Source organism: Biomphalaria glabrata, chromosome 14 (genome assembly GCF_947242115.1).
Source record: "Biomphalaria glabrata chromosome 14, xgBioGlab47.1, whole genome shotgun sequence".
Classification (NCBI taxonomy): Eukaryota; Metazoa; Mollusca; class Gastropoda; family Planorbidae; genus Biomphalaria; species Biomphalaria glabrata.
In genome coordinates, this window is record NC_074724.1 from 37,155,750 (window position 1) to 37,183,018 (window position 27,269).

The following is a 27,269-nucleotide window of genomic DNA, read 5'->3' on the forward strand; positions in this document are numbered from 1 at the left end:
ATACTTTATAAAAAAAAACAACTAGTTCTTGGCGTCCATTGTTATTCAAACAGTTACATAGTTACAAGAATTGATCTTGAAATAAAATGTTTTTTTTTTAAATAAACAAGTTAACTTTAAAGACCTTACGATCTATAAGGCAGATGATGTAAAGGTCACCTGTTTCTGTGGACCACGGTTAACGAGGATGTCTTGGCCAGCACAATGAACAACCACCTTACTTTTCCCCAACTAATGTCAAATACCAATTAAACCTGGTTGGACTCAGAGGTATCCCAAAATTCAAAATACCGGTCTTTAACGAGATTCGAACCTGGTACTGCAGGTTTCACTAAGGGCCTCTTTTGAATGAATAGATCTACAATTTTCATACTAATAGATAAGATAATAATAATTAATATACAAACAATACTTCAATTCATTTCTTTTATTTCCACAAATAAATGAATGCATATTATGATTTGAATAAATATATCTATATATTAAATTATATAAATATTTCTCATTGGATAGCTTGGATATAATACAGGTACAAAAAAAAAAATACACTGTCTCACATTTACACATATTTATATATAATTTAACTACTATAATTATGAATGTACACAAATTATTTTTTTTAACACACATTATTTCAAATATTCTAGGTAAACCAGCCTATGTATTAGCTGATATGTTTAAAATTCATCCCACAACTGCATCTAAGACAGGGGTGGGCAAATGTGGCCCAGCGGAATGTTTTATGCGGCCTGCTGACACCTACAGCAGACATGCCTATAGTCCCGCATTATGCGGAAATGGCCCGCAAAATCATCAAAAAAGCTCACATGTTCCGCCGTTCCGCATTCACGATTTTTTGTTCCACCAAGTCTGAATTCCGACACTAAAAAAAAATTGCCATTTTATTATTATTTATTAATAGTGCGAATTGAAAATACTGAGTGCAAAATAAAATATATATAGGTCTGTGTTTATTGTTTACATTTCATCTACTTCCGGACCCGGTGTGTCCTAAATTTACTGAAGAAATGGTTGAAGACTAGATCTACATCTAGTTCTAGACATAGATCTCTAGATCTACTGATCTAGTAGTCTAGGTCTAGATATTAGAATTAGATCTATTCTTAGAATCTAGTAAGTGCTAATTAGCCAAATATTCCATTCAAATCCCTTTCTTTTCACGACAATGGCTCTACTACAGTACTCTACTAGAATTTACTAGTCTAGATCTATCTATCATCATCTAGACTCTAGACCTAGACAATCTAGGAATCTAGTCTTAGTCTAGACTAGGCTACTAGATAGGTCTAGGTCTCTAGACTTCTAGATCTAGAATCTAGACTAGATTTAGATTAGAATGAATAGATTTCAATAGATCTAGATCTAATCTAGTCTAGATTGTTTTTTAGATTTTAGATGATTTGATAGATTATCATACTTTCATAGATCATGCTAAATAAGGCTATTAGATCTACTTTTCTTATTACATAGTCTAAATTAGTTTCTAGATCTAGAAGTAGGGCTAGCACTAGATAACTAGATCTAGAAGTAGGCTCTAGATCTATCTAGAAATAGACTTAGAAGGTGATAGATCTCTAGATTCTAGATTTCTATGTTAATGTATCATTATGTAAATTTAGTTCTTAATAAGTCTATTATAGACTATAGATTTAGACATAAATATTTAGATCTCTAATATAATTATTATAATCTGTGTTCTTAGACATAGAGGACTTATTAGATATAGATCTAGACTAGTACTAGTAGACTCTTAAATTATTTTAGATCTAGAACTATATACAAGATCTAGTGTGACTAGAGTAGAGCCCTAGAATTAGAAAAGGATAGATAATCAAGTAGATCTAGAACAGTGATTCCCAAAGTGGTCTATATAGAACCCCAGGGGTCTACGATGACTTCCAGGGGGTCTACGAAAGTTAAAAAAGGAATTGGGGGTCTACGAGATGTAAATGGGGGTCTACGAGAGTGGATCTTGATTTAAGAAGGTCGTGACTTTAATTAAAATCTTAAAATTATGTAATTAACAATTATCTTATACAAATATAAATTATTTAAATTGTAATCCTATTGTTCGAATGAAAAATTATTTTAATACCTCATTTAAATAGATTAATTTAGTCTATATGGTATTTGTATTTAACTTGGCCAAATATAATTATGAAATTACACAGTGGTGTTGATTTAAAAAAAAATTTCCATGACACACTTACATTGCCAATGTCTTTTATGCAACAAAGTTTTATTTAGACACTTTGAAACCACCTAAGTTAAAAGATCATTTGAGACGATGCCACCCTGATAAAGTGGATGAAGATTTTAAAAGCTTTTGAACAATCAATGATAAAGTTGAGAAAAGACTTACAGTGAACAAAATCTTTGCTGTGGTATAAAAAAAAAGAGAAGATGATGGTTTGCAAGTGTCTTAAATTATGTTTAACTTATTGCGAAATTCGGAAAACATCACACAATAGGCAATAAAATGATTTTTTTCATCCACTGAAGAAGTTTTAAGAACTTTTTGTCCACAAACCTACATCTGATAGTATTACAGAATTCCTCTAAGCAGCAAAACAATTCAAAGGCCTATTGATGAAATGAGTTTCTAACACAAGTAGACAGGTCAAACTTGCCTGGTAATAAACATTTAGTTTTGGCGAATGTTCGTTTTAGTATGGATCAAGAAATCCTCGAAAAAAACTTCTTTTTGCGAAAACTAATAATATTTAATGGTTTGAAGGACTAGTTTAAAGAAAAAGCACTCCCCTTCACTATAATGTCAGTAACAATGGTTGGAGCACCTTTCATGGTTGGGTTCTACTGTGAATAGGGAAAAAATGGTAGAATTCTAAATATCTTCAATTTGTTATTAACGCAGTTAACTGAAGCAACATTTTAAATACTCCATTAGTTGCTCAAATGTGTTGAGAAAATGACAAGGACTTTCATCAGTTCGTCCTTCACACTGAAGTTCGATGGCCATCGAAACGCTTTATTTTAATTTTTTTTTTCTTTTTGACTTTGTATCGGAGCTCTTGGATGTCAAAGATCTAATTTTAAATTGAAATTTAATCAGACTGAAATCAGACATTGCTTATTTAACAGACTTGTTTCATAAATTCAATGAGGTTTACTTACATGTGGCCATAGGCGTAGCCAGGATTTTTTTTCGTTTATTTTTTTATTTTGTACCCCAACCCCCTTCAAAGCTACGCACATGCATGTGGTTGTTATTACTTTTTCACTCTTCACATTAAATACGTTAGGAATCATTGAAAAAAAAAAAGCACATTGGAAGTTCATAAATCAGAAAAATTACAATTCAGCAATATTAGCTAACCAGGGGGTCTACCGAAAACTGGAAAACATGACAAGGGGTCTACGAGCCAAAAAAGTTTGGGAACCACTGATCTAGAATAATCTAGACTAGATTTCACTAGATCTAGTCAATAGATTTAGACCTAGTAGTATCAAATAAAATTATTTGTTTTTTAGTTTTTGTTCTTTAGGAGGGTTTTTGGGCTAAAGTCTTGTTCGGGTCTCTTGATTTAGAATGCACCATTGAAGGACATGGTCAGCATTCTCTGGTGATGGGCAAGTTTCTCTAGTCCCGACATTTAACTTCCAGAACATATATTGTCTCATTCAGTGAACAAGCCTTTTCCTTTGTGGAGACTAAACAAGCATTATTACTGGTCGATTTTGACTGACTGTAATTTGACAGCAGTCACAAGGATAGAAACTAGTAAGCTAGTTCCACAGTTCCGGAACATCATGCACGAGTGTAAAAAGTAAAATACTGCACATTAAGTACAACTGTATATTTGTCAGGATATTTTAATGTAAAATGACAACAGCAATTTGAAAAAAAAAATCGTAAAATTGGTTTAAATAATTGCTAACTCTTGTTGTAATTCCTTAACGTGAAGTGTGGGGAAAAAAAAGAAACGTGAATATAATACAGTGTAAATATGAATTAAAAGACATTCTACACAGTTAGCTTAGAGTGTCTCTATAAGTTGTATATAAATATGCGGCCCGCCATTCCCAATTTTTAAAATAATGCGGCCCTCGATACAAAAAGGTTGCCCAACCCGTGATCTAAGATATTCATGTATTGTTTTGGATGTTATGTATGTCGACATATCCGATTTGATTTTCTGGCCCAATAAGGAGAGTCTCAGGCCCAAAAAATTTATTTGTACTTATGACAGGAAGATGACAGTAATAAATGACTGTTTTGAAATTTTCATTGAGAGACCTAGCAGCGTTAAAGCACAGGCACAAACCTATTCTTCCTATTAGCACAACACAGTAAAATATCTGATTGGAACTCATTACTTTCAATAAATGAATTAAAAATATTTATACTAAGCCTTATAGTTTCTTTGGATTTAATAGCCTTTAAATTTTTATTTTTAGAAGTGATGTTGTTCACAAGAGAATCAAATGTAACTTTTTGTTTTTTAATGAGGTGATATCAATCTCAGAAACCTTAGTTGGCAAAACCTTTTTAAGCTCTGATGGATTTATCCAGTAAGATAACAAGCCTGTAACTGTCTTACTGTCTTTGAGCCTGGTGTTGGCTTCCAGCATAAATAAAGTGTCTGCCACATTTCTTCTTCTTCTTCATCGTTCTCATTGTTATGTTGGAGTGTTCATATGACTAGACCAGTACATGAGATGAACTGCCCATTGGTTTCCAAATCAGGGAGCTCTCCATTTAGTTTTCTTTCTATTGGGGTGATTTGGGGCCAATGTCTTATGCAGGCCTCTTGGTAGAGTCGGCATTTTCTGGTGATACTCCACATGGGCAGATTTCACTGGTTCCAATTTTGAGCTTCCGGAACATGTGTTGTCGCATTCTGTTGTGTCCGGTCCTGAGTCGAAAGATTAGACGTTGGTCTTGTCAGGATAGCTTATAGTAAGCGTCATCTTTCTTGTGATTTGGATGGGAGTTCGTCCATTTCTCATTTATTTTATCTACAATTAATTTCTTCATTTCTTCTGGATAGAGTGCAGAGTTTACTTGTGAGTTTGTTCTCCCACTCTTGTCGAGTGTGTCAGCCTTCTCATTTCCTGCTAGTTGTATGTGAGCTGGTATCCATTGGATAACAGTTTTTTTGCTGTTGTTGTTGAGCTTTGTAAGTGCTGTTCTGAGGTTTTTAATATGAGTGGAATCAGACTTTTGCAAGCTTTGGAGGGTTGTTTTCACGTCTGTTAGAAAGACAATCTGACTGTGAGGGGAACTTGGATGATTTGCTAACATGGTAGCAGCTAGTGCTAGTGCTTCCCTTTCTGCTCTGTGACTGTCAGAGAACTCTCCAGTTGCAATGGAGTTTTCTAGTTTTCCTCCATCTGGCCATTCGATAAGTATTCCAGCTCCTCCATTTGTGGTGGCTTTATGGGATGAGCCATCTGTGTAAACTCTGATCCACTGATTGCTATGTAGAAAACAGTTCACTATTTCCTTGAGCTCTGTTGGTCTGTAATCAGATTTTCTTTTTATGTTTTCAATATGGTCCCTTGTAGTAGGAAGAGGGCTTTCGTCCCAGGGTAGAGATTCATTATAGTGTATTGAGGATTCCAGAGTAATTTTTTCAAGTTGGTGTTTCTTTTTTAGGTTTAGAGATTCCTGTATGAAATTGGTCCTTTTGAGACGTTTTTTTGTGCCAGTTTTGTGGATTTTTGTTCTGAGTGGGTGCCTCTCCAAGGTTTCCAATTTAGTGAATTGGGAAAGGATTTTTATTTCTCTTCTTTCATCCAGAGAGATCAGGGCAGCGGTTTCCTCCATAGCTCTTATGGGTGTTGTTTTTATTGCTCCTGTCATTATCCTTTGACCAATATTTTGAACCTTGTCTATTTTTCTTAGGTTGGTTTGGGCTGCTGAGACCCATGCTGTGGCACCATACAGGTCTTACATAACTGGTATAGGTCTTTTTTAGGATGTTGTGATTAGCTCCCCAATCTGTGCCAGCTAATTTTTTCAAGAGGGATAGTCTCTGGATGCCTTTACTCTGTGTTTTATCTATTTGGTTTTTCCAGGTTAGTCTCGGGTCATAGGTGACTCCAAGATAAGTAGGGCTGTCATTTTTTTCTAAAGCTTCCAAATCTAATGTTAATTTTATTGTTTGTTGTTTTGTTGACAGTGAGAATATGGTATATGTGGTCTTTTTTGTGTTGATGGACATGCCCCAGTCTTTGGACCAATTATTGAGTTTATCAAGAGCATCTTGTAATCGAAATTTCGATGTTCCTACATATTCTTCTGTGCTAATTATGGCAAGGTCATCTGCATACATGCTGCTTTTAACTTTTCTAGGTAGATCGTTTATGAATATTAGGAAAAGTGTTGGGGATAGGACTCCTCCTTGGGGGACGCCATTTTTTATACCCACTGTGCGGCTTCTTTGTCCTTGCATGCAAACTAAGGCTTTTCTATTATTTAGGTATTCCTTTATCCAGTTGTACATTCTTTGGGATATGTGATGCTGGATTAGCTTGAGCAAGAGACCTTGTTCTCAGACTTTGTCAAATGCTTTTTCTAAGTCAACCCACACAATTGTTGTTGGTTTCTTTTCTCGAAAGCCGTCTTCTATTACTTGTGTGATGAAGGCAATTTGATCTTCTGTTGATCTGCCTTTTCTAAAGCCAGCCTGGGCTTCAGTGAGTAGGTTATTTGACTCAAGGATCCATGTCTGCCACATGAGTGCAGGACTCACCAAGTCCAACTATACAAGAACAGTGGGCTGATAGAATAATACCATCTTCTTCTTAGATAATACAGACGTTACTTCAAAAAAGAAGATGATTACGTCCTACGCGTCATGCATTTAGTCATGCATATTAACCAATGACTTAAATTCTGCCAAGTCCCTGGTTTTCCTGGCTAGCTCAGGTAACCCATTCCATGCTCTAATAGTACTAGGGAAGAAGGAGTATTTGTACAAATTTGTCCTAGCATATGGGACGAGGAATGTGCCTTTATCTTTGTGTCTTTCAGAGTATTTTATTAAATTTTGTATTTGAAGATTATGGTTCAGTGTTTTATGTATGATTGCTACTTTACTTTTGAGCCTTCTGTCCTGAAGGCTTTCTAAATTTAGTGATTTTACTAAAGGTGTTACTCTAGTCAAATGTGAATATTCGTTTGTTATGAATCTCACTGCTCTATTTTGTGTCTGTTCCAGTTTCTTAATGTTTTCTTGAGTTGAGGGGTCCCAAACGGAGGATGCATATTCTATTATTGGCCTAACCAAGGTTAAATAACATTTTAGTTTTATGTTCTTATTTGATTTATAGAAATTTCTTTTAATAAATCCTAATGCTTTGTTTGATTTTTTTGTAGTTTCATCAATATGTGGATTCCATGATAGTTTTTCATTTATTATAACACCTAGGTATTTTGCGTTTTTAGTCTGTGTTACTGGTTTGCCATGAATAAGATAAGGGGAATTAATTTGTTTTAGTTTTTTTGTTACTCTTAACAACTGACATTTTTCTGGGTGGAAAGACATGCTCCAATTTGATTCCCATTTCTGTAATTCATCTAATTCTCTTTGTAAAATATCTGTGTCTTGTGTTGTTTTTATTGTTCTATATATTATGCAATCGTCTGCAAATAATCTGACTTTTGTTCCTGAAGTAATGCAATTTGGTAAATCATTTATGTAAATTAAAAATAGTAGTGGACCCAAGACTGTTCCTTGAGGTACACCTGAGTTTACTGTTATCGGTGTTGATTTTGTTGATGGTCTATTTTGTTGATGAGTATATATATGTTAATGGTGCATGCGAGTCCATATGACACAACAACAGAATGAATCAAGAATATACTTAATAACGCAGGCTGATAACTTCAACAATTTAATAAACAATAAAAGGGCACAGTCCTCTATCGTCGCTAGCCTAGCGTCGTCCTCTTAGGCGTCTTGTCCGTTATTCTTCTTGTTCGTAATCCTACTCTGTTCTTACTCGTCACATTACTTAGGAAAAACCTGATTCACATCAACTTCTACGCATCTTGTGTCATTACATATTTCCTCCCCCCTTTATCAAAAAAAAAATTTTGTCAATTTTTTTTTCAGTCTAAAACACTATCCCTACTGTCATGTCTGTACAATATACATGGCCAAAATTTTTTGGGAAAGACAAAACAAACATATATCTTGATCTTGATGGACATCATCATGTTTCCCATCTTCATCAGTTCCTGGTGTCCATGTTTGTATGTCACAAAGTTCACACTGTAGTTGAATGTTGACACCAAGAAAACAATATGTACAGTTCCAATACAGTTATTGGTAAGAAAATATCCGGTATACGGTGTTCTAATCATCACTCCTGTCATTGACGATAAAATAGTAAAGTCCAGTGTAATATTTTCACCAACCAATAGTACTAAGTCCATCAAGACATGTATACAGTCCCCATACGACGATGCCTTTGTCGATTCCACAGACATAAAACAGAGTTTTTCAGAATAAATACACATGTATATAGTCCACATACGAAGATGCCTTTGCTGACTCCATAGGCATAAAACAGAGTTGTTCAGAGTAAATACTGTTATTGGCTATATGTACATGGTTGATCGCCTCACATCACACCAAACCTTTCCTGTCAGACAAAATGTAATATTTGTGTCAAAACAGCTTTCCAAATTATTCTACCTAACTTTTTTGTTGGGTACCAATAAGTATATTTTCTCTCCACTTACCATTTCCAAACTGACCTAGCCTTTTACTAATGAATGATAATGATTATATAAAAAAAAATAATGACTGTAGATGATCATACTTACTTTAATTTACACCTTTGACTTTAATTATTGGAAAATTTTTTTTTTATAATTATCTCCCTTGATTTAATAAAATTCCCAATTTATATTTTACTGAGTTATCTTCCTTTAAAGGAAATAAAATATAGTATTCATATATAAACAACTTATTCATACCCATTGACTAGAACATATACATATATATACATGCATAAACAAATCAAAATGAATAATCATTATTTACACCAGTTTATCTCACTGTAACTCTTGACAACATGTCAGCTATAATATTAATTTCTCCCCTAATAGCCTCTAATTGAAAATTATATTCTTGTAAAATTAGAAACCACCTGTATAATCTACCATTTTTAATACTTTTTTCTTGCATAAACTTTAGAGGCCTGTGATCAGATAACAATATGAATTTGTTTCCCAGTAAATAGCTTTCCAACTTAGTTACAACCCAAACAACAGCTAAAGCCTCCTTCTCTATGACACTGTATCTCTTCTCAGTATCAGATAATTTCCTACTTACATAAATTATTGGGTGTAATTTATCATACTGTTGCATACGTGGCTTACCTTATCTACTTAAGATAAAATTACTAATATATAATAAGAATAATGTAAAATAAACGTAATAAGACACAAAAAAATAAATCTATTCTAATGAGATGAGACTTTTTAGAGGAAGTATACACTGAAAGAGACAAATAAAGATGACTTGACTTCTAAAAAAAATAAAATGTACGTGGATACGAACAAAACAAGACAATCTAAACAATCATTGAGACTTTATTAAATGGAGCAGGTCCACTTTCTAATGTGTCCTATAATGACGCCCTTATCAGGCAACCTGCTCTTAACAAAGATCTACTGTCCCTAATAGACTTAATTTAATAATAATGGAGAGAAAAAATAAACTTATCTTTAGTTAGATCCCCTTTGTTCAGTCCACGGAGCTACAACGGTCAGTTCCACACAAGTTCCCCACTGTCTTAGTCTTAGGCAAGGCAAGGTGTGCTCCCACAAAGGCTATTCGACAGGCAGTACTGAGTTAAGCCAATCTCTTCTGGTGCTGCCACGGTATGGTACGGTTCTCAGATAAAGTCCTCTAGTCAGGTTCCAAGGTTCCGGTTCCACTTGATGATCTGTTGGTATGGTGCTGGCTTCTGTCTTTAGGTCAGGAACATAAGTCAATACTGAGACAAGCTGGTGGTGCTGTCTCAAGAGAGGTAAAAAAAATGACAAAGTCCAACTCTCTCTTTTGATGAATATAAATTAGTCAACTTTACAAGTTGAATAGATGGTCACGCAGTGTGGTAGTAGGGTATACCATCACTCGTGTGTAGATTAGATTCCAAGCTTAGCAACACTACAACAGTCAATAGCTTGAAAAACTAACCTGACAAGGTGACTCCAACGGTCAGCTTGTAAATACTAGATATGTAGACTCAGGTGACTTTCCGTACTCACAATAAACAGATAAACCTGACAAAATGAGGTATCTTCACTCTTGAGGTATATAGGTAGAGGTATACTGACGACGGACTGCCCTAGATCACTTCAACGGACGAAATAGTTCTGGATTCAGACACAATAGATATAGATCTATATTATTCTATATATAGATACAGGTTCAATCTAAAAATATCCAACCTGGCTGACAAAGCTAGACGCTGGTAACGGTTTCGAATTTTCTCTAATAGAAAGTCTAGATCCACTGGAACAAAGATGCCAAAATCCAGCTGCAGTCCAGATAATTAGCACAGACGTAGGGTAGATCTAGTAGAAATAAACGAATGTTAATCCAGTACTTCTCCAGTGTACTTCGCCAAGTGTAGAATTGTAGATAGATATATCCAGAACATGAAGTTAACTAGATTGTAGATCAAAATGACGCCCTGGCCGTCGGGGTCGCCACATCTGTTGATGGTCTATTTTGTTGATGAGTATATATATGTTAATGGTGCATGCGAGTCCATATGACACAACAACAGAATGAATCAAGAATATACTTAATAACGCAGGCTGATAACTTTAACAATTTAATAAACAATAAAAAGGGCACAGTCCTCTGTCGTCGCTAGCCTAGCGTCGTCCTCTTAGGCGTCTTGTCCGTTATTCTTCTTGTTCATTATCCTACTCTGTTCTTACTCGTCACATTACTATCGAAAAACCCGATTCACATCAACTTCTACGCATCTTGTGTCATTACAATTTAGAGCCATTTATTATTACAGTTTGTTCTCTCCCTATCAGAAAATCTTTAATCCACTGATGCAGTGGACCATTAATGCAGAAATATTTTAATTTTTTAAGCAAACTATGGTGGTGAACTTTGTCAAAAGCCTTAGAAAAATCTAGTAAGATAGCATCTATTTGTTCACTATTATCTTGACTTATTACTATCCAGGGCTGCAGTACATGCTAACCACTGAGAGTGAAGACCTATTAAAAAGAAAAAAAAAATTATTTAAAATACCTGTACATATCAAGACATTGGTCTCATATACATGTAAATACCTTTGAATATCAAGATATTAACTATAATATAACAATATTTATTACTTACCTTTGCTAGTGGTTTAAAAGCCATAACATCTTGAACCCGACCATCTAGGAACTGGTTGTAAGCTGCTAAACTCTTGTAAGCCTGTAGACATTTTCAAAAGTAAAAATAGCAATAACATTTTAATAATAGATGTAGAACTCTTGTAATATAAAGAATTGGTTGGACTTCGAAGCATCCTAAAAATATAGAAATTCAAAACCCTAGTTTACACCAAAAATTCAATTGAGACTAGTGAAGTGCTTCAGCCGCAACAGCCAAAAGGTTTGGGCTATGGTGTAATTAGCTTCAAATCTTAAAGAGCATTTGAAAGTTGTAAAAGAAACACAGATCTAGGACCATTAGATTTATCAACAAGTTACTAGTCTTTATGAGCCTAGTCCTAAAATAAACTTTAAAAAGTCTTCAGCTCTAGACTTAGATCTAAACTGGATAGTAAAGTTTTCTTTGGTTTAGATGCTAGATCTGATCTATATAATACTAGTATCTAATAATAAGTAACTATTATCTGTAACTATAGTCCAATGAGATTGGACCATAGCGCTCTGAGCATACTATAACTATAAGCATGAAAGTAGTGCTACATAAAAGCTAAATTTATTAATCTTATCAAGTGACCTAGAAGTGAAGACTAGATCTAGCTATATCTATTGGATAAAAATTAAGTTTCATATGCTTAAAATATGCAGCAACAGAGAGATGTAGATTTTAGATGTTATCTAGATTTTCTAGATCTATTCTATAGAGTCTAGATGAGATCTAGAATGATCTACTAAGCCTAAGCATTATGTAGGCTAGACTCTAGATCTAGTCACACTCTAATCTGAGACATCATCCAGTTTTTGTATATAATATATCTATGATCTATGTAGCCATAGATCTACATCTAGAATACTAGACCTTGAAGGCTTGAGTAGAGAGTAGATCTCTATCACAATCTATGTAGGCCTACATTATATTTACAACAATGTTGATCTAGCTCTAGACCAGTGTTTCTCAAACTTTTTTGTCTGCCGGCACAGTAAACAAACTACAAAAATTTCGCGGCACACCACAAAGAGCAACAGATGTTTTATAATAAAAAGAAAAATAGATTTTGCCTGTTTTTCAGTATTATGTTTAATGTGAATGTTGTGCCTGTTTTTGAGAGCAAATGCAATCTAATCGAGGCTCCAAAGTCGACAAACAAACTCGCATTTCATCGTCTTTTGTAAGAAGTCTCTCTCTTTTCTTAGATTTGATTTCAGTCAGTGCTGAAAATCCAAACTCACAAAACCATAAAGATGTAAATGGAAGAATTATTTTGATTGCTTTTAAATTGATTACAGGATATAACTTATTGATTGAAATCCAAAACACATCCAGGCTTTCTCTGCAAACTTGACTTAAGAATTGCATCGTTTTTTAAATCATTGAGCTGCTCTTCTTCTTTAGTTGTAAAATTTGTAGCTTCATTGTTTCCAAATGGAGAGCTGGCCCATTTATATTCATTACTTCAAACTGTTGAGAAGTAATGCTGCAATGCTGACTGCAGGTGTTTCAAAGTGTCCAGAATTTCGGGGGTGATTTCTTTATTTGAAGCACATTCATTGTAAGTACGAAAGCAGTCCTTTCGTGATTTTACTTTGCCACAAAGACAATCAATTTTAACCAAATGATTTTAGTTTTGAGGATGCAATGATGATGGTTTCCGATGGTCCTTGAAGACTTCAATTCAATGAATTTAATTTGTCAAATAAATCAGAGAGAAATGTCACCTTAACCCACCAAATCTCGTCATGAATAGAAAATCCAAAGTCTTTTTTTTTTTTTTTTCAGCCTCCAAGAATGAAATCAGCTCAGCCTTGAGTTGGACGACATGCTTTAACACTTTTCCCCTGGAGAGCCAACAAATGTTGGTGTGATACAGGAGACATTAGTAGTCTGAATCCATTGCTTCACAAAGCTCTGAGGAAAGTTAGAATGCAAGCGGTCGAGATTTGAGGAAGTTTACAACTTCAATCACTTGATCCAGAACAGACATCAAATATTTGAAGGCAAGAGCTTCTCTGTGGATCATGCAGTGAACAACTAATACATTTGGATTTTCTTGACGCACAAGAGTGAAGAATCCCTTTCTATTTCCCTGCATGGAAGGACAGCCATCGGTGCAAACGCTGACACAGTTTGTCTCCACTGTACTTAATAGCAAAATGTTTTCGTTCACCACTTAAAAATCTTCGCCTTTGGTCGTAGTTGGTAAGTCTTTTTAAAATAAGAATTTGTTGACACATTTTTCATCCTTTATGAACTGAATAAAAGTTTTCGAAGTATTCCTTCGGTTGCGCTTTTACAGCTGGATGTTTTGTTTCCAAGTGTCTCTTCAATTTGCTTGGAACAAGCGCCTCATTCAACAGAGCTGAATTGCAGATCAGACAGAATGACAATGGAGAATCTTTAGGTCCTGAAGATATGAAACCATATCCGATGTAATCCTCTTTGTACCTTTGTTTGGTTCCATGCTTTTCATTGAACGCTTTCGCAGTTTCATTCTTACCAACGTATTTCTCCATGGATAACAATGACTAAGGCTTAGTAATAATTTGTTATTATTAGCATACACCTACAAAATTTATATGAAACACATTGCTTATTATAATCGTTATCAATTCAAGAACTGCTGAGCGTCTGCTAAGGCGGCCTACATTTGAGTCATTATAATAATATATGTATAGTGGACAACTCCATAACCTGAAGAGCTAACACCCCTTTCTGTCATAATGTAGCGATCCACTACTATTACTGGTCGTTGCAAGTTGGGATGTCGTCCCAAGGTAAAATAAAAATTTAATAGTACGCAAACCTGTGTAACGCTGCACGTGTGGCATTCTGAAAACTCCTCGGCACACCTGCAAATCTTCGGCGGCACACAGTTTGAGAAACACTGCCCTCGACAATAATAAATATTGACTATTCAATCTGATTCTACATTTATGTCAAACAATATTATGAATATAGTAGTCTAGATATGCTAACTTAAATAGTTAGAATATAGATCTAGAATCTAGTCTAGATTAGTTATTAGTAGATCTAGATCTAATCTAGGTCTAACAATAAAATTTATTCGGAATACCTTGAACTCATCCTTTGTGATTGTGTAAGCACTTTCAGTAGAACAAGATTATAAGTGAAGAGATCTGGATAAGCACGCTGGACTGTCGTTCGGACTTATCGATGGTCAGGGGTTCAAACCCTGCCCGCTCCCATCCCCCGCCGTCCTGCGGGAGGTTTGGACTAGGAAGTAATTATCTTCAACTCTGAAGGAACATCCGAAATAAGTAAAACATTTTACAAAACATGTATTTTTTTTTTTTTTTTTTTAATATTTAAAAAAAAAAACACAAGGAGGGCAGCAAATCATTTTCTTTATTATGCTGGCTTGCTTTCAAAGTGTAAGAATTAGTATTTGTTTCTGACTATATCTTTCTTTGCTCGACTTATGGAATCCATGGTAAGTGCCTAAAAGCTTGTGTTGACTGTGCATAGAAACCAGATTTTTACCAACAATATGTCTGCCGTGCCCTGATCACATGACTATGTCTACCAACCTAAAGGTACCTGGTGTGATGGGGAAGGTAAAGGCGGCTGGTTGTTGTGCTGGCAATCTCATTAACCATGGGCCACAGAAACAGATGACCTTTACATCCTCAGCCCCCTAGATTGTAAGGTCTGAAAGGGGAACTTTACTTTGATTTACTTTAGTGGGAAAAAAAAAGTTTCTTCTTCCCTTTTTTATTCATTAAACACTGTTTTCTTTTCACTCAAAGAACTTGTAGGACTACTTTTAGCCTAATCAATTTGATGGAGGCGTGGTGGCTGAGTGGTAAAGCTCTTGACTTTCATACTGGGGGTCCCAGCTATGAATCCTAGTGAAGACTGGGCACCTCTGAGTCTACCCAGCTCTAATGCCCAATCCATGGTTCAACAAATTTAAAGATCTTACATGGCAGTATGAATAAAATGACAGTCTATAAAGTCAACTAAAAAAAAGTGAAATTGTACAAGATATAAAATGGAAATATTAATTTGGAGCAAGTCACAACATTTTGAAATAGAAATGTACTAGCTACAACACGCTAGATGCAGTAGATACCAAATCACAACATTTTGAAATAGAAATGTACCAGCTACAACACACTAGATGCAGGGGATACCAAATCACAACATTTTGAAATAGAAATGTACCAGCTACAACACACTAGATGCAGGGGATACCAAATCACATCAGTGTAACTGGCAACTCAGATGTAGACTTCTTGGACAACCAGGGAAGGCTAACACCAACCACCTAGCAGGCTGTGAGCTTCCATAAGCAAATTACATTTTGAAAAAGAAATTTACCAGCTACATCACTATAGAACACAGTGCTACATCATATGATTCAGCAGTCAATTCTACAGAAAATAGACAAAGTAAAAAAGTAAAACAAAAACTAAACTCCAAACAATAAAAACAACAACCTTCAAAGCAATGGAAGAGATCATTTTTTCCCTGGTTTCTCTGGACAAAATAAGAGAAATAATAATCCTTACTCAGTTTACTAAAATGGAAACCTAAGAGAGCTACCCACTCAAAACTTAAACCCACAAGTCTGGCACTCAAAACTAACTGAAAAGACCATTTCATACAAGAATCTCAAACAAAGAAACACCACTTATAAAATATAATTTATGAATCAGTTAAACAGTGCAATGACTCTCTTCCCTGGGACCTAAGCTCTCTTTTTGCTATGAGACAGTATTGAAAACATAACCAAAAAATCTTATCACAATCAGAAAGATCTCAAGAAAATGGTAAATATTTTTCTACAAATCTAATAAACCAATAACTAGTGGGTCAATTATACAAATGGATCATCTTAAGAATCCACCAGTAACAGAGGAGCTGTCTTATTCAATAAATGGCTCAATTAAGAAAGATTAGAAAATTTAATTGCCACTGGCGATCTCTCAGATGCACTTTCTAATGAATAAACATTTCTTTCTAATGTTTAAAAAAATCTGATGCCTCCTCTATCAAAAAAGTCAGGACAGCTCTTATAAATCTCAACAATAATAGCAAGAAAACTGTTCTTCAATGGGTCCCAGCACACTTTCAAATAGAGGAGAAGAAAAATCTGACACTGCCAAAATGGAAGAATAACTAAGCAGTCTTAAATTCCATGGGAGGTGCAGTGGCTAAGTGGTAAAGCACTTGGCTACTGAACCAGGGTGCATGGTTTGAATCCTGCTGAAGACTGGGGTTTTTAATTTTGGGATCTTTGGGCTCCTCTTGAATCCACCCAGCTCTAATGGGTACCTGAAATTAGTTAGGGAAAAGTAAAGGTGTTTGGACACATAACCATAGGCCACAGAAACAGATGACCTTTACATCATCTGCCCTATAGACCACAAGGTCTGAAAGTGGTACTTTACTTTTTCTTTTCTTAAATTCCACTATATCTGGAAGAGAAAAGGAAAAAAAAAAGAGTAGTATAAACCAAAACCAAAACAGTTGTCACTCAAACATCAGGATTAAGGATGCATGTTACATTCTATCAGGACACAGTCAATGAATTATTTTTCACCTTTGAACAGGGCACAACATAATGAGGCAACACTTATTCTGGATGTTGAAACTAGTGAAAAGAACACGTGGCCTTGTTTTATCATGAGGCCCATACAAAATACTGGCCCCCCAACAGTCCTTTAGAATAAAGATTGTATGGAAAGCTGCCTGATCTGAAAAGAATGGAGTTCATCTTCGATAAATATATATATATATCTGAACCCTACAATTTATAATGAGAACACAGAGAAAAAAAAAACGCAAACAGTATGTAATATTTAAGTTAAACTTTTGTCACACGTCTCATATTTGTTTATATTGACTTTAATATTCAAATTTATTCAAATAAAATAGCTGTATATTTTATACATTTATCCTTAAAATTGGCCACTAGTTCAAATGTTTGATGTGTTTAAGGATATATAAGGTTATAACTATTTCTTTGGCTCACATTGAATTAAAATCATACATTGTAATAATTTGTGTGTCTACATCCTCTTATTGTTTATTTGTGTTTTCAGGTGGTGATTTTATTGTTTACCATGGAGTTGTCTACTTTTCAAATTTTACTGACCAAGTTTGTACAGTGACTGATCCATCTGTAGTTTCCGAACCAGTAACTGATATCTCAAAAAAATATTGCTATACTGATGGTGTCTGTCACCTCAGGTAATCTTTCTCTTTTTCTTTTAAATATGTAAAGAAAATTATATGTATGTATTTTTTTATTTAGAAATGGATACTTTTTGTCTAAGGTGGATACTGTTTGTCTAGGGTGGATACTGTTTGTCTAAGGTTGATGTGTTTGACCATGGTGGATAAAACAGAGCCTGATCTTTGCAGAAGTTGTAGAACATTTTTCCACCATAGAATCCATACATTGAAATGAAAATGTTCAGATTTTATCCATGATCATCTGTCTGAAGATTAGGAACTAGATATAGGTCTTGAAGTATTACACTTAATGATCTATTTAAACAAATAAAAAGAACTCTACTGTTTAACCACAAATATTAATAAAATTTGGAAAGACCTTCACATAATCCTTGTTAATTTTTTATTACCTTTTCAATATGTTTAATTTGTTGATTTTTTCTTGAAAAATGTGTAGTTTTGGATACTGGATAGACAACACTTATACCCACATTCTCATTATAAAATAATTAGTTTCTACTTTTGGACATTTTGACAAATAATATAATCTATTGGCTTTCTGGAGGTATCAAAATGCTCTATAAAAAGGAACTTGATTCAAGAAACACAAGGAAGGGAAAAGAGAAATCTATTATACATAAGTAAGAAGTAATGGGATGCACAGTGGATATTAATTTTTAAAAAAGTATTACAAAAAGTAAAGTTTACCTTTCAGACCTTGCGATCCATGGAGCAAATGATGTCAAGGTAATGTTTCTATGGCCAGTGGTTAATGAGCAGGTTGTCATGTGTCCAGCACAATGACTAACCACCTTAATTTTCCCCACCTAAAGTCAGTTACCCATTAGAGTTGGGTGACTGAGGGGCACCCTAAAAATTCAAAATCCCAATCTTCATTGAGGTTCAAACCCTGGACCCCATTGTTTTCCTATGAGGTACACAAATCATTTAGCCGACAAAAAAAATCAAAATATTGATATAGAAGCGAAATGAAAAATGACTGAGCTTTTGGCCCATGACTTTGAAATGCTTATATCTATGTATACTTCTTTATGTTGGCAGATGATCAACATGATTTGTTCATTGAAAGACACTTGAAGGTGTAAGTTGTAAAAGGTTTTGAAAGACTTGCCAAAGCAAGGCATTCTTGACAGGGATAAACATTGGGAGCAGCTCTAGCTGACTCAGCTCAGAGGATGACATCACAGTTAATTGACATCTTTCTGTTAACAATGCATGGATTATCTTATCTTCTTCATTCTAGGGGAATTATGCATCAAGTGAAGACATCTTGCTGTAGAAGAGAAGAAAAATTCAGATATTCCACATGATTTACAATATGGCTTTGATTGTCTTATGTTAATGGCTGGTAAAGAACTGAAACATGTAGGCTGGAGAATCACTTGATAGAAATCAAGGTAGGACTGCACTTTGCACAGAGTAAAGTTGAAGCATGTAGTTACCAAGTGTAAAATAATATTCAAGTTGCTATTAGCTAAACTAGTGAAACCTGTAATTTAACATACATTAACATTCTTTTCTTATTTGAAGTCTACTGTTAAATTTCATCAATTATAACCCTAGCCCTATCAAGTAATTTACAGGTCATGTTTCTGTCTGCCAAGCTATTTACTTTTCATAGTTCTATGTATTCTGTCATAAATTTCTATGAATGAATTCAGCCTTGAGTGGTATATTTTTGTCTGTATTTGCAAATACATATTTGTGTTGCTTTTTGTTGCTGGGGCTGCGCAGCCATGGGAAATACTGCACTCCTCACTAATCTTTGGACTCCAAGACAAGCCTTATACATGATCATTGTTAAGCTCACTATCAGTTCATTATTTAGAATTTTCTTTAAAAAAAAAGCATAAAAAAAAGTTCCCCTTTCAGACCTTATTGTCTATAATAATATAATATTAATAATACATGCTTTGTCCGATACAAGAAAAAATAAATATTAATTGTTTTTTATATTTTTTTTTATTTACTGTCAGATGTTTAGTCACTTTGGGAGCAGTGATCTTGAGATTTCGATGCTAGATACTCTCAGATTTGAAAGCCGGTATCTTGGATATTTTCTTAGCTCCTCTAGATCAAGATGGCAAAGAACTTTATAAGGATAGGTCTCCCATCCATCACACAACATTCAAGCACCAATGGGTTTCTTTCAAGGAGTTGAAGATAAGGTTTGAATCAGATTTATCTTTTTACTACCTCTGGCATTTTTTTTATTCGTCTCATGCTAAAAAGTGATATTTTTTTTTTGCAAATTAGAGGACAGAAGGTAATATCAACACTGGCACTGGTGTAGATGAGAGTAGCTCGCAACTGATGCTTTCTGATAGAGACAATTAAGCTCTCAAGAAGGCAGTGGAACACACATTTAAGGCCAAAATAAAACCTGTTTTGAAAGACAGGTGAAAATTCAAAAGAAAACAATTGGATCCTTGAAGGACAACAGCTTTGTCTGCATCAGATGATGAAAAATATGCATGGAAAAAGAGGGTTTGCATAATATTGATGTGTAAAAACAAATGTCACAGATAACAATCTCAGCTCTGCATGGCCTATACAAATGTCTTCCACACATTAGGCTGATTGTTGACAAAGGGCAAAAGATTAGCAGCAAAATCTCAAGTGTGATAATTGAAAAATAGAGTTAGACTTGACTCAAAACATTTTGAAAGGACTTGTAATGACAATATCAATGCAATTTCTGATTAAAACAGAAGAAAAGGCTGGATGAAGACTTGGAGAAAAGTTCATTTTCTAAATAACTTTTTTATGTAAATTTCATTGACTTTCTAGAATTTGAGTTCAATCTATTTAACTGTGTTTATTTTGTGCATAGGTAGTTCCCCTTAACAAAGCTGAGATGAGGAAGTTAAAGCAAAAGGACTGCAATGTTTGTTTCAAGGTATGTTTTTATAGACATAACATTTACCATCCTTTTTATTTATGAAAGTAAAAAAGTTTTTTTCTTTTCTGGAGAGGGGGGGGGGGTTTGTGTAAACTGTTTGTGGTAAAAAAAAAAATAATAAAGTTGCCCTTTCCGATCTTGTTGTCTATAGGTCAGATGATGTAAAGGTTATCTGATTCTGTGGCCTACGGCTAACGAGGGTGTCATGTGGCCAACAAAATGACAAACCACTTTACTTTTTCCCTAACTAATGTCAGGTACCCAATAGAGCTGGGTCTTTACCAGGATTTGAGCCATGGACCCTGGTTCAGAAGCTAAGCGCCTTACTACTCAGCCACCGCATCTCCCTGTTTGTGGTAATCAGGGTTTTAGTTTTGAGTTTAGGCACATGGGCACAATTTAGGCCATGTCGTTCCCAGGCTATTTGATCTTGATAGGCTATAAATATAAGTGTCAAATATTTTTAAATGTGTATAAGATGCATTTCCAGATAAAGGTGCTACAACTGACCAAATTAAAAAAAAATTCATATGTAAAGATAAACTAAATCATGAATAGTGATGTGCCTTTAGAACTGTTTTATGGGAGAAAAACATCTAAAATCATTTTTTTTTCTGCAGGACCAGACACAAGAGAATTCGACAACATATGTATCAGAAGATCAAAATCAGAAACTGAAATCTGCCCATTTGGAGTGTCACCAGAGAATGCTGACCATCTCCTCCAAAACTGCTCTCTTTACCAAGAGGCTGTACATGACACTGGCCCCAAAACACCCCAATAGAAAGAAAACTATATGGAGAGTTCCCTGATTTGGAAACCACTGCGAAAATAATCTCATATACTGGTCCAGTCATCTGAATGCTCCAATAAAAAAATGAGAAGGAAGAAGAAAGAAGATTGTATGTACCATTTTTGTTTGTTTGAGGATGGGGAGAAAAGTGTTCTTAGAATTCAAACACCAAAAGTATGTGTCTATGAATTCAATGTAATTGATACTGGGCTTTTTGGGCTGAAAATAAAATGCAGGAAATTTTATTGGAAGTGCAGAAAAAAAAAAGAGTTTTTAGCCAAAATAAACAATGTATAGCCTGAGAACAAATCAGGTGGAAGAACCAAGGGTAATGCTAGTATACTATAGAAGTAGTACCTTTTTTTATGCTTGCAACTTCATTGATGCATAAGTGTCACAAACTGCTTGTTAATGTGATATGAAACATAATTTATTTTTTTTTGGTACACATATAATCACTCTAAAAAAATTATTTCTAAGATAAGATAACTGTCTCTAGTAACCTGCTAGTGGACCATGATGAACCTTTTTCTATCTTGCTTTGTATGATATAAACTTTCCTAGTTTTGACATTAAATTGTCATTCTAGTCGTGTCAGTTATGCTTATAGGCTGTTAGACAAAAATAGTGAAAACAAGAGTACATAACATTTTCTAAAGAAATTTTAATTTTGCATTTTTAGGGAAGCAACATTGCTATCAAAAAGCAGAGACGATACAAACCTCATTAGATGAAGAGTTGGTAAAGTCCTTGGTTTTGAGCCAGCAGAGAAACATAAAAAGGTAATTTGTCAACATTTCAGATTTATCACTAAGAGAAAAGCAGAAAAGCTTTGATGGGCAGCATCTCTGTTGACCCAATGATCCATCCAACTTATGGAACAAGTGATGGTGAAGATGTTCATTACAGTGCTTATGTCTGGCAACACTGAATGACTTACATTTTTAGTTCATGCTTTTCAAAATGTGGTGATGAAAGCTGAATTGAAGCCTTCATCTCTGGCCAATAGTCATGCTGTTTATTATTGCTGGTATTATTAATGCTTTTGATTAGCACAACTTCCATGCTCCTATAGCAAGCACAGTGCATTCTGGGTCAATATCTTTTGTTGACATATGGAAGGTGGGGGGGGGGGGGGGGGAGGATATCTGTGAGTCCTTCCTTTAGGCTCTCAGCAAGCACAATGTGGAATCAAATCAAAAATACCTAGTCTACAATGTGATTTCAATGAAGCTCTCCTCACATACATAATCAAGCAGTTTATAGCTTAGCATTTATAAATTGTATAATGTGTTATGTTTATATGTGTGATTTTTTTTTATGATTTAAAGAAAGAAACTTAAGGATTTTAATTTTTATTCTTTTTGAAATATGTAAGGAATGTTAGTATATTGTTGGCAACATTGTTGGTGTAAAAATGTATTTTCACTTGGTAGCCAAGAATGCTTATAACTGATATATAATTAATAATAACATTTAATAATAATAATTAACAATAATTTAATACACAAAATGTCCAAAGACACACAATTGTATTAAAAATGTCTGATATTTATGTTGCCAACAATTGCTTTATTGTTTCAATGTTATAGACATTGCAACCTCAGCATTAGGGTCAAATGGTCAGTGCCCCACCAATATTTTTTTTAGATTTATCAATTGGCTATAAACTAAACTGCATTAATTGGAAGCATTAGCTTTCTAAAAAGTAAAATAAAGTCTATTGGCAGATGATGAAAAGGTCTGTTTCTCTGGCCCATGGTTAACAAGGTTGTCATGTCCCCAGCACAATGACCAACTGGCTTTTCTTTTTCTCTAACTTATATTAGGTACCCATTAGAGCTGGGTGGACTCTGAGGTATGCTAAAGATCCCGAAATTAAAATACCTGTCTTCAGAAAATTAAATGTTTAGTTTTTCTTTATGTTACTACAACTTTTTATTTGTTATAACTTTTTTTCATTGAATATAAACATTTCATGAATTATTACATAACACTTATCATTTTGCAGGGCCGTACACATATATGTAAAAGACATGCTAGATCTATGAGTGTAGAGAAAGATATTCGTTATGAGCTGCTGGCTAGATTATGCCCAAACAGTACAGGTATGTATTCACATTATTATGTTTATATTTATGGGGTAATTAACAATGTTAAAAGAAGTGGGATGTGTAGCTGTTTTGGATAAAATCTCTTGGCTCCCTATCAATGGGGCTTGAGCTCAAATCTTACTTGAGCTTAGTTGTGTTTGCTGAGCCTCTAAATGCAGTACAGAAACCTTTTTACTCCAAGTTTCCACTAAAAGAGATTAGACCATGAGCATGTTATAAGCATGAAAGATGCGCTCTATAAAAAAATAATTAAAAAAATAAAGGAATACCTTGTAGTGAATGGAAAGAGCAAGGGTATTTATTTGGTAAAAAATTAAATGACTCCAGATTAATACATTAAAATCCTAAATAAGAACCCTTAAAATGCAAAGTAGTGAAACTTTATTGAAAGCTTATAATCAGCCACTACATAAAACATTCACTAACCCTAACCATATGACAATCAATGACTACAAAACATTTATGGCTGCCTTTTAGCCTTTTAAGCCAACAATCAGTTGCCTGATTGCAAGTTATTAGAGCTATTGAAACTATTTTACCAAGCTGGGTTCAAAGAAGTACTCAAATTTAATGTTGAGATATTACAGTGAGACTTTCCTAATCCTATTTGATGTTGAGATGAGACTTTGCTAGTCATATTTGGTGTTGAGACATTACATTGAGATTTTCCTAGTCATACTTTGATGTTTAGACTTGACTACTTTCTCTTTCTTCCATTCAAGTTTATACTTTCACTCTGCAATCTAATACTTGATACTATTTCTATTATTGACAAATTCATGTATGATAGCAATTACTTCATTTTAATGTACATTAGCTTTAAAAACTGTGTATTCATCATAATGTAGTTACCACAATGATCGTTATTGTTTACAATTTTAATTCTCTCACAAACTATGTTCTTTCCTCTCAACAAACACTCTTAATGTTAATGTCTTCTCATCTACTCTTGATAATGGTATACAGAAGTAAACCTAGATTTCCATTTGAATCAACTTACATTAAAAGAGAAATTCTTCTTCTTCTTCTTCGTTCTCATTGTTATGTTGGAGTGTTCATATGACTAGTTCCAATTTTGAGCTTGCGTTATATGTGTTGTCGCATTCTGTTGTGTCCAGTCCTGAGTCAAAAGACGTTGGTCTTGTCGGGATAGCTTATAGTAAGCGTCATCTTTCTTGTGATTTGGATGAGAGCTCGTCCATTTCTCATTTATTTTATTTACAATTAATTTCTTCATTTCTTCTGGATAGAGTGCAGAGTTTATTTGTGAGTTGGTTCTCCCACTCTTGGCGAGTGTGTCAGCCTTCTCATTTTCTTCTAGTTGTATATGAGCTGGTATCCATTGATAACAGTTTTTTTGCTGTTGTTGTTGAGCTTTGTAAGTGCTGTTCTGAGGTGTTTAATATAAGAGGAATCAGAGTTTTGCAACCTTTGGAGGGTTGTTTTCGCATCGGTTAGAAAGACAATCTGACTTTGTGGGGAACTTGGATGATTTTCTAGCATGGTAGCAGCTAGTGCTAGTGCTTCCCTTTCTGCTCGGTGACTATCCGAGAGCTCTCCAGTTGCAATGGATTTTTCTAGTTTTCCTCCATCTGGCCATTTGATAAGTATTCCAGCTCCTCCAATTGTGGTGGCTTTATGGGATGAGCCATCCGTGTAAAATCTGATCCACTGATTGCTAGGGTAATTGGTATGTAGAAAACAGTTCACTATTTCCTTGAGCTCTGTTGGTCTGTTAACAGATTTTCTTTTTATGTTTTCAATATGGTCCCTTATAGTAGGAAGAGGGCTTTCGTCCCAGGGTGGAGATTCATTATAGTTTATTGAGGATTCCAGAGTAATTTTTTCAAGTTGGTGTTTCTTTTTTAGGCTTAGAGATTCCTGTATGAAATTGGTCCTTTTGAGATGGTTTTTGTGCCAGTTTTGTGCAGCGGTTTTCTCCATAGCTTATGGGTGTTGTTTTCATTGCTCCTGTCATTATCCTTAGACCAATATTTTGAACCTTGTCTATTTTTCTTAGGTTGGTTTGGGCTGCTGAGCCCCCCCATGCCGTGGTTATAAGAGAAATAAATCTGAATAGTATTTATTTAGAATCTTGTCATACTGATTATTTTGATAGTGACTCCATAGTGTCTGTGTTTTTATGCTTTTTTTCTAAGTTTTGAATTAATCATTTGTTTGTTAATGCATTGGTTAAAAAACAAAAGAGGTCTATTGTTGTTTTTTTTATTTTTACTTTTTTATTTGCTTTTATCAATAGGAGCGGAAATTCGTAGTGTTGGCACAGAAGCTGGAATGTTTGCTATCAGGGTTCATAGAAATTGTACAGAGAAAGATTTTCTGGAAGCAGTAAATAAAGTCATCAAAGCCTACGCCAAATCTAGTGCAACTCCTTGCTACATGACTTACATCTACTAGAGAATCAGTACAGAACTTGTGTTTACTCACTGATCTGATTTTAACCTTAAGTGAATCATTGTTTGTATTCATGATGTTTTATTTCAACTTATTAAATCATGGTATCTTTCTTATTAAATATGTTGTCAGTGTGTTTTTTACTTTTGTCAGTAATTTGTTACATCTGGATGTTCCTTTGCAATTTAAGATTATTGCATCCCAAACCTCCTGCAGGATAGCTGGGAATGAGTATGGGCATTTCATCTAGTAGGGTAGCTAATAGAATCTGAACATGAATGAACTAGATCAGTGTGCTTGATACTCAGGGCATTAAAAAGTAATGCATGAACAGTACCCAGATGTGGCTTAATATCAATTGATAAAGACACTAGAAAGCATTATGAAAATAATTCTTCAAAAATCAAGTGTACAGAAATAATTTTTTTGGTAAATAGGTTGGCATGTCTTGAGCTTATTTAAAACATAAAAATATATTTTTAAAAATTTAGACAATTAGGTTCCAAACCAAATTACTGTCATTCAAGTTTGTAAAATTAGGCTTCTAATTACTATTACAATGGCTGCATTGTATATATAAGTACTTGCTTAAATCAATAAGATTTGAGCATTTCTTGTGTAACTGTTAACAGTTAGTTGAAAATAAGATTTGAGCATTTCTTGTGTAACAGTTAACAGTTAGTTGAAAATGTAATAATGCTGAAAAACGTGCTGCAAATAGTAACAGAGGATCTAGACATTTAAATATTTATGCTAAATAAATTTTAACTTTGGGATGCTGTGGGTGAGAGGTTAAGTGCTTGTCTTCCAAACTGAGGGGATCTAAGGGTTCAAATGTTGCTGAAGAATGGGATCTTTGATTCTTATGATGCCTGAGCCCCTCCTGCCCGAAGCTTACTGGTTAAGGTGCCAGTTACTCGCCTTTGCCCCTTCTCCTGTTAGTGAGAACAGTTCCGCCAGACTCAATATCTGAGCCACACATGAAGGCCATGAGTTGGACTGGTTGTCAGAGGCTATTCGAGATGCATGCCATTTGGAAGAATTTTATAGGTAGTGGAGTGCTTTCATCCATTACCACTTCTGGCTATGACAACCTTGCTGGCTACCCACCTAGGAGAAGGAAAACTCTGAATTCAAACCTCTGTTGCTTTACAGCTATACCCAATCATGGAAAAGGCTTCGGGAGTCAACCCTGAGGAAAAATCAGGAGCTGGCGACCCTAAGGCAGTTTGCAGCACCCAGTGCTACACTCTGGCAGAACCTGCGACGCCGCTAACCCCAAACTGTATCGGCACTGCCGTTCCTTTGGATACATGAGCTGCATGGAGAGGGAGGAACTGATGTGTGGGCAACATCATTCCAACCACAGCTAATGCCCAGACATTCATCTCACCGAGATGATCCATAGGAGGCCA

General features: G+C 34.8%; 1 long non-coding RNA gene across 8 annotated transcripts; it reads left to right on the forward strand.

Annotated features, from left to right (window-relative positions):
• Nucleotides 1-900: 900 nt before the first annotated feature.
• On the forward strand, nt 901-25,841 carry LOC129922798 (uncharacterized). Of its 8 annotated transcripts, none has more exons than XR_008774691.1 (11): nt 901-1,134; nt 6,168-6,340; nt 13,188-13,607; nt 17,477-17,624; nt 18,672-19,027; nt 19,607-19,798; nt 20,464-20,529; nt 21,153-21,499; nt 22,008-22,107; nt 23,337-23,433; nt 25,700-25,841. It is a non-coding gene; the product is annotated as an uncharacterized LOC129922798 (long non-coding RNA). The 8 variants fall into 8 exon arrangements; XR_008774689.1 differs by lacking the exon at nt 6,168-6,340 and adding an exon at nt 16,985-17,222 and having other exon boundaries at nt 902-1,134; XR_008774692.1 differs by lacking the exons at nt 6,168-6,340; nt 13,188-13,607 and adding an exon at nt 16,985-17,222 and having other exon boundaries at nt 908-1,134.
• The last annotated feature ends 1,428 nt before the right edge of the window (nt 25,842-27,269 follow it).